The 8,929-nt window shown below is 42.9% G+C and overlaps 1 protein-coding gene across 5 annotated transcripts in view; it reads right to left on the minus strand.

Moving 5' to 3' along the window:
* The window catches only part of LOC138210251 (spermatid perinuclear RNA-binding protein-like), an 85,804-nt gene extending 78,274 nt beyond the window's left edge, over nucleotides 1-7,530 (minus strand). For 3 of the 5 annotated variants that reach the window (XM_069169304.1, XM_069169306.1, XM_069169307.1), the window contains exon 1: nucleotides 7,312-7,403. The gene's annotated coding sequence lies outside the window, so the exon portion shown is untranslated. Of the gene's footprint in view, nucleotides 1-6,419; nucleotides 6,588-7,311 lie in introns of all 5 variants that reach the window. The other 2 variants (XM_069169305.1, XM_069169308.1) reach the window with 2 other exon arrangements.
* Between the last annotated feature and the right edge of the window lie 1,399 nt (nucleotides 7,531-8,929).

Below are 8,929 nucleotides of genomic sequence, written 5' to 3' on the forward strand. Positions count from 1 at the left end.
AAGCAAAGTCAGAGAGATGTCCAAGTTGATATCAGATTCCTTCTGTCCTATCATCGTAAGGGCTCTGAAGCGAGGCTACTTCAGGTTTATAGAGCAGGATGAGCTCAGCTCTCAGGGCTCTCTGGGTTGGTGAAATAAGAGGGAAGGAGGAGCTGGAATAAGAGAAGATGCAGCTGACGGCAGCAGGAAACTCTGCTCGGGTTTCAGTTTCACCTCCAGAAGGAAAGCAGCTCCTGCAGCCGGCCGACACGCAACACCGAGCCGGAGTTTAAGGTTCAGTCCTGGCAGCAGGTTGGGTAAACAATATGCTGATGTAGTTATCACTAAATATTAATGTAGATCCATAAATAACGTGGTTACACCGTTATCAGGATTCGATGTCGAGTAGTTAGGAGGTTGTTTTATGATCACAACAGACCCGTAGAAAAATTCTTTGCAAGTGAAAATGTGTGCAGAGTTTATTTTCTTTGCATGTTTTATTAATTTATTTTGTTTGCTCTTTTTTTTTCTGCCAAAAGACATAAAGATAGTAAAGGCTAGAAGTCAGAATCATGTGGATAGACTGTCGTCTAAATCCTGTTTCAAAAGAATTCATTCATTAAAAGTTTGAGAAAAAACAGAATCTCAATTTCTATTCCAGAAGTTATCGTACACACATACTCAGTTATTCGTCTGAAAAACTGACCCATCACCTCAACTGTGATCTAGTTTGCATACAAACTAAAATCCCCCAAAATACCTTATTTACAATGATATAAATGCAGAAATAAATCTGCAAATAACCACATTTGAGAAGCTGAGCTCACGTATATTTGACATATTAATTGTCACATCCATTCATGTGGTACAGTGACAATAAAATTCCTCCGTGACCACAGACTTCAAAAGTACAGGACTCTAAAACTGATATTAATGATAATTTGTTTTATTTGATTAATTCTTGAGTCACCACAATGAATAATATGTAAAGTATATAGTTACGAAATAAGTGTAGTCGGCCTGTCAGAGCCTCTGATATCAGATTTCCCTCAGTATGGAGTAACGTGACCTTCAGAGAAGATAGCTGCCAATGGTCTCCGCTCACGCTCACTTCCTGCTATTTTTATTCCATTACTATTCACTTTTGAACATTTTATGCACTTTCTTAATGGCACAAATTACTTTGTTGCACAGGAAATGGCTGATGGTCCAAAAAGACGCCCCAGAATCCTTCTAAAGATGGAAGATCTACGGCACACTTCAACCACAATGTGCTTTTATAGAGGAGCAGTTCTCCCAGTTCAGAAAAACACTTGGATGAGATTCACAACGACAATTTGATTAAACTGCAGCTGAAGCTCAGGAAACAAACCAGGAAAAGGAAAAATTGCGGGTACAGCACATAATTCCATCGATTCCTGTAAATCTGGCATTTACAATGAGGGAAGTTGCCGCACACATCTGCAGCGATGTCACATCAGGTTCAGCTCAGTTCAGCTGATTAAAAGTGCAGAACGAGGCGCGACCACCAGGAGCGCCGTTTCATACGGACCGACCTCTGACCTGAACTTGGCCTATACCCACATACACAAGACTCAGTTATGGAACCTGGAAAACATGCCAACATGGACCGCCGGATAAAACATATGTTACTGATCTGCCTCGCAACAGTAAAAAAACTAAAAATGCTGTCATTGTGCTGGAGTACTTTATATACTCTCACAAAACCTCAGTTATTACGTGTTGATATTAAATGTCGACTTGCTAGGATGCATGTTGCTGGTGAGAACTCATGTTTTGGGAACCAAGAAATACCTGTAGCAGAGGTGCTAATAATGATTTTTCATTAAAGATTCATTTGTTGAATCTTTCTTGAAGATCTAGTTGCCTCTCAATAGTGTTTGAAATTAACACTTGAAATGTTTGTTCAAAAATAGTTATGCAATAAAAAGTACAAACAAATGTGTTGATGTAATTTCTGGGAACTATGAATGCACCATAATAGTGTCATTGTCCATGTTATCAGCTGATAAAAGGAAATATTCATTCCAGCTATTGTGTCCAGGTTGAAAGAAGTGCAATAAGGTGTCTGCAGGTTTTCAAGTGTTGCAAACAGATAGCCGAGTTGCTAGTTGCAAAGACAACATTGGTCATACGAGCAGGAGCCCCTTTTTATGCTCAGTTGATGAACCGTCATCCCAGTTATAATGACAAGACCAAAAAGAAGAAAACAACAAAAGATCTTCTCCTGATTTCTGGACTACATTGAACCAAACGACATGATGCCCAGTCAGAGGTTAGATGTGGCCTTCTCCTACCACAGCTTTCATCTCCAGCAAAATCCCAAAGCTCAACACTGATGCCAGTTTGATTAGTTTTACCAAACACATTTGGAGACCAAAGGTCAGCCCATTAAGCATGCCGAGCCTCACGAACAGATAGTCGAAGACTTTGTAAGGTCGTCCTTCATTCACCAGTCCCGTCGGTCTCATACAGCAGCTGCAATCGCTTCCGCTTCTGATGGCATGTTTGGGAACTGGAAGATCCCGAAGGAGACGGCACATAGTGGCGGTGAAAGACCAAGCACACAACATGTGGACGGCAGCGACGGAGTTCGGTGTCCCAAGTTTGCCGTTCATGGCTCACAGCTTGAGGTGGACGAAGGTGGTCTGTCTCAGCTGAGTGTCGCAGATGTTCGACCACGGGGGAAGACGCTCGTCCAATATTCTCAGCATACGCAGCTCGATGGAGTCGACTTCAACACGCACAGAAAGAACTGGGGATGGCCATCGAATGGCCACAAACACAACCAGGTGAAATTCAACCTTTTATATAACGTAGAGCCTGGCGCAGCAGAAGAGGATTTCTATCTGACAGCGACAGCAAGTCAGGAGGGAATTGTTGAAAATATAATCAGTCTGTCGGACATGTCGTCCCGCTGTGGCGGCAGGGACACGGATGATTCCCAGACGGCAGCGTGCAAACTGGCAAAAGTTCCTCATTGGAAGCTGGCGGCGACCTCTAATGGTGCAAACCAAAGACCTCGCTCAGCTGCACGGTTGCAATGGAATTAAATATAACCATTAATATTTCAACCCGAGGTGGAACAGGGCTGCACAGGTGTGAAGAAATGACGGAGGAGAATTTCATCTCTGAAGAAGAATCCACAAGCAAGGCAGTATCAAAGATTAATATTAATAATGAAAATAATAAACTATATTTGTGTAGAACCTTTCATGCAAGATATGTCGACTTTTCAAGACATATAATTTTTTTCCCTTGGAGATATAGAAAGAGACGAATTCTATCAAAATAAACAGGAGGACTCCCTCTTTCTAATGTCTGTTGATCTGAGACAGCAAATGTCTGCATAGTCCTGAGCATAAAACTGACATGACATTCCACCTATCCATAAGAAGTAAACAAGGGAAATAAATATGTTTGTCTGGTGACGTGCTAGTCGAGCAGTTAGCACGTATACCACACGGGAACATGTGACCCGAGCAGAGTCCCCCGGCAGTATTCACCAAATCATCATGGTTTGGATATTTCTTCATTATTAAACAATATATCCTACAAAACTATGAAAATATAAATCTACCGGCAGCATTTAATGGTGAGATACATGTAAAAATATAACAGATTTGACATTTTTTCTTTCTTGTATATAAACACTGACATAAAAGAATCTGCAATTATTATCATATCAAATAATGAATGATCTTGTTGAGGCTGAAAAAAACAAGCCAGATACAGAATGTGTGGCTGAGAGCTTCACAGTCCCGGAGTGAAACCATGCTGGACCCGGTCCAGAGTTTATGGGGTTGAACGAGGATGAAATGAATCTGGGGACGGTTGCAGCGACGGAGCCTCTCCTGCTCAACTTTTATAGCTGGACGAGCAACAGATGAAGACGATTCTGGAGCTTCTCCTCCGAGCCCGAGGAACGGAAATGGAAACGGTAACCGGAGCCTCGCGTCGGGAGCTCGGTCGCCTCGGGACGGGCGGCGGCTAAAAGTGTTGACGAGGTCGGAGCGCCGCTCTTGTAAACGAGAATTAAACGTGACGTGACATTTTGATTTCAGTTCTAGTTGTCTTGCGCCGCGTGTACACACGAACACTTAAATGCAACCCCGGCTCCGCGGAACGTTTCGTTCCCCGCCGGCCCACTAGGGGGCAGGATTCACTGGCCTGGAAGCTAAACAACGAAAACAACACTTTGGCCATCATTTTGTTGAATTATTATGCACAATAAATACAAAAGTGAAGTTCTTATTGAATTGGATTGTTTAGAAGAACAGAATTTATGATCAAACTCGTGAGCATGAGCTCAACAATAAACTTTTTTGTCAAGAACTGAGACGATGCTTTGAGGTCTGGGTTGTCTTGTGGCGGTCGGCGGAGCAGCACATGGCTGGTGTTCACGCAGAGACTCGGGTACTTTAGAGGGGGAGAGGGTAAACCAGGGGATTTTCTGTTGCTACAATTTACAGATGTCCCCTAAACGCCTCCCGTTCAGACAGTCGGTAGACGCGACAGTTTACCGAAGGATCCTCGGTTCCTCGGGCCATCGGGAGCTCGACAGCGAAGCATCTCGTCAGCGTGTGCAGCTAAAAACAGCTTTTTAAATGTTGTTGCTCCTTCAGTCAGTCTTGATATGTTTCCAGGAGTTTGTCTTTACGAGCCATTGCCGTCAAATATTTTTTTAAAAAACCAGATTTGAGGTTTTCCACCAAGGAGTGTTGTTGCTTCCACCAAACTAGAAAGACCATCTTTCTTTCTGCAGCTTCTTACTTTTCTTAAGCGGATATGTTTTGCCTCTGAGAGCCTGTCTCATAGAGCACTCATCCTCCCCACATGCGTTTCAATGAATGATGTTACACCTTTTATACGCATAAAGCGTATTGTCACTGTAAAGTATAAAAACCTCAGGAAGAGTAGCGGCTGCTGAGCAAGCATAAAGAACTTTACCACAGTCACACTTCAGTCATCACCAAACATCTGCTATGACCCCAGTCCATCATTTAATCACTTCAGGGCTTCTAGTATCCTCTTTTTCAGTTTTTATATGTTGGGACTCCACCAGAGTACTTTTTCAATGATTCACAGTTCAATAAAATCCTAATTGATCTTCTACTGGCCCTTTCTGAGCCCCTCGGTTCACCCTCTGCCTCCCTGAAAGCTCACTTTCAACCGACGTGCAACGTCACATAAATGTTACATGATTCTAAATCGTATCACTGCTCAATATTCAAATAGACAAGTCAAGGATTTCCTCCCATGAACCATCAAAAACAAATACTTTAAAAGGACTACGGTGAAAATACAGGCCTCAAAGTAGAGACTCAACAAAGGTGAACACGGCGTTAGCCACCGACACACGAAGTAGAAATGATCCAAAGTGAGTAAACAACGGTTATAAAATGACCTGTGAACAACAGAACTTTCTCAATTTCGGAGATGGGTTTGAATTTTTTCCATCATGGCTGCACATGTGAAGGAAATCCAGAGGAATTGAGAGTCTGATTGGTGAGACTTCACAAAGATGCAGGAAAAATAAGCAACTTACGCCGGATACCAGACTTTTATTTTACGGCACAGACCGAGTTGCTTCGTTACAATCAACTATCGGAAAAAGCCTCCGTACCAAATTTCTATTTGCAGGCTACATCCACACAGATACGTTTTCATTTTTAATACGAGTAACTTTCGCTACGTTGCATCATAAACAGAAGTTCTGCTGAAGGTATTACAGGGCAAGGTGAGCCTTTCAAACCACCTTTAGGAGCCAAATATCTCCTCATTTACAGTCAGCGAGGCTCTTCAACCTCTCCTCATCATCAAAACAAACCCAGCTTCTCCAACAGGACCTCCTGCTTTCATCTATCAAACCGGGGCCACTTCACTACAAATTCACAGACTGGTTGTTGTTGCTGGTCCTGATTTAATCTATCTGATGTTTTTTTGTTTTTGTTTATCATCAATTAAAAAAAAAAAAAAAAGAAAACCTTACAAATGTGTAATGTTAAAAAAAAAATATGACGATCTGTTAAAATCATAATCTGTAAAGTAACTTGTAGCTAAAACTGTTAAATAAATAGTGGAAAAGAAAAAAGTTGCCCTTGAAAGTGTTAATTAGACTGAAGAACAGTGGACTAAATGTTTGATGTACAGTGTGACTCCACACCTGCGACCCAAACCAGGCGGTGAGAGGGCGAGGCTGCAAAGTATCGATTATGTAGAGATGTAACCTGATAAATCATTCATGCTGCAGGTCCAGAGGCGGCGTGGACCGACCCGTGGACCGGACCGACCCGTGGACCGGACCGTGGACCGGACCGTCCTCCTCACTGACTACTGAACATCTGCTGGCTTTTCGGGCAGCAGCAACACGATGGAGGCTTGATTCATACGCAGGTAAAAAAAAAAAAAAACCCCACCTGGACTACCTGGAACACGGGAAACCATTGGTTGTCATTCTCAGCGGGACAAACATAGTGAAAGCCCCGGTGAGGACGCGGTGTGGCCGGTTACCGGGCGGGAGGAGGAGGTCTGTCAGCCCGCCGACGCACCTCACAGGTTCACCTCAAATTTCACCTCACGCTCAGCTGCAGGGAAGAAGAATCATTTGTGGAAAATAATACGCCTCCTGTATCAAAACGATGTAATCTCCTTTGCCGGCTTCATCCGTGATGATTAACGATCTGAAGTCTGTATTTTTTTGAACATTTAGACTCACAGCATTTCCATTGATCTGAAAGTTTCCTTGATTATTCTCTACGTATTTACAGGCCAGCCTCATTAACATTCATATTTCACAACAACATCTGACAACGTGTTTTTAAGCATAGATTTCAAGGAGTCACAGGCTACTGAAATAAGCTTTTTAAATGCGGACGAAGGAACGTCAGGATGTCACATTTAAAAGTTGATCAAATAAATAATGTGCTGATCATTAATGATGATTGTTGCTGCGGATTTCAGGTTACTCAAAATGTACGAAATTAATCTCCGTGTACGTGTCGATGAAAAAGCATTTGATTCGTGGATGTCCAGAAATAAAGTTGCAGCGTGGATGCATCGTGTCTCTCGCGAGCTGCTCCGATTCTCGGCGGGCAGCAGAAGCCAAACACCGGCCGGAGGGAAACTTGGTCCGCACCATTCATCTCCTCTGACAAAGCGACGGTTTCAATTGATTCCCACATGAAACACAGGACACACCGCTGAAGCTGAGCTCCACACGGGCTGAAGTTAAACACCGCGGTGCGGGACAGCGGCACCGCAGCAGCCGCCTGTTCATTCCGAAAACTGTCACAAAAAGCGGACACTTACCTCCACCGGCTGTCCGCTGTCCACCGGGAGGAGAAGAACAAGCTCAGCGCGTCCGAAAGCCTCCGAGGACACTTTGTCGCTGATGTTTTTTGTTTCCGGTTGTAGAAAATTAAAGTCCCGCTCCGGTGTCAGTTTGTATCCGGACAACCAGCTCACAACGTGGAGTGGAAGCGGCTGAAGCAGCGACGGTCCCCGGCCAGCCTGCTGTCGACGCTCCGCACGGGATGAGCGCTTTGCGGCCGCGCATGCGCACGATGACTGTTGCTGCAAGAAAAAAAAAAAGATCGTCTAATTTGTAGATGGTTCACTGTACGGCAAAATCGAGTGCAGCTTCACGTCTGGAAAGTTGTGCTTGTCCCCCGTGTTTTTTAAATCAATTCATGAGTTCACCAACTGGACAAACTAAGTTTCCAAAAGTTGCATGTTCACTCACGTTGCATGTCATTTCTGTCCGCCGTGACTGGAGGCATCATGGTTCCAGGATGTTTTAACACCGTGAGGGACTTTTCTTTTGCATTATAATCACTTTGCCCAAAGGATGAACTGATTAGCTTTTGATGGTCAAAGGTCAAGGTTTCTGTGACCTCACTACATTTGCGATCATAACTCAAGAGTTGCTAATTCTAATAAAATTTCACAAAAATGTCTTACGGGGGAAAACAAAACAAAAAAATGAAATGTTGACATTTTATATCCAAAAAGTCAAAAAGTATAAAAGGTCAATTTCACCGTGACTCCATCATGTTCTGTCTGATGTTTGTGAAGCACAAAAAATAGACTTCAAAATTACAACTTTGATGTGACTTTCTCAGGAATGTTATGGAAACTGGGCTCAAGATTAATGGATGATCACCCACAATGTATTCTACTGTGTATACAAGCCATCCCATGCTGCCATTTAAATAGACATGCATGTCTTGATCTGCAGCCTCTAATTTAACTTGACGCTACACTTCATTCCCTTACAACACTGTTTGCTCTTAAACCGTGTCCAGGCTGCTGTAAAGTCACCCTTCAAACCTCTGCTGGCCGCGTGCACCTCGTTCTGGTTGGAACGTGATACTCTGAAGGTTTCAGAGAATCTCACGTCTAATTTAACTGCAGCCCACAACAAAGTCAGTCACTACCCTTGACAATCCTTGAGTTATCCACAGAGAACGTGACGGGAATGGATAATTATCATCTCCTCAAACTGTATAGCAACTTCAAAAGCTACATCGGCTGCATCTGGAAAAAAAAAATTGTCTCAATGCTGGTACGTGACTGACATGGAAATGTTATTTTCTTGTTTTGTGAAGCAATTTTTTAAAATGTCCGACTTTAATTGCCAAAGCTGATTAAAGACTGAGATCTGTCTGTTTTGACATATTTTCAGGATATGATTTGGTTAGATCATGCTTCAGTTGCTACAATTGAATATGCTGTTTGGGAAAAATTCACTTAAAAGTTCAGTATGAAAGTAGGTTTACTCGTTATGTTTGTGATAAAATAATGTGTGCAGCATATTTAAGGTGCAGTGTGGTGTTGCAGATTGCAACCACGAAGACGTCCCTCACCTCATCCTCCGCTTCAAAGTGTGTTAGAAGTGTTGAAGTAATGAAAACACAAACATTCTTAG

The sequence above is a fragment of the Embiotoca jacksoni genome, unplaced genomic scaffold, assembly GCF_022577435.1.
Source record: "Embiotoca jacksoni isolate LCO1_2020_lvr unplaced genomic scaffold, fEmbJac1.0.p SCAF_44, whole genome shotgun sequence".
In the NCBI taxonomy this organism is placed as follows: Eukaryota; Metazoa; Chordata; class Actinopteri; family Embiotocidae; genus Embiotoca; species Embiotoca jacksoni.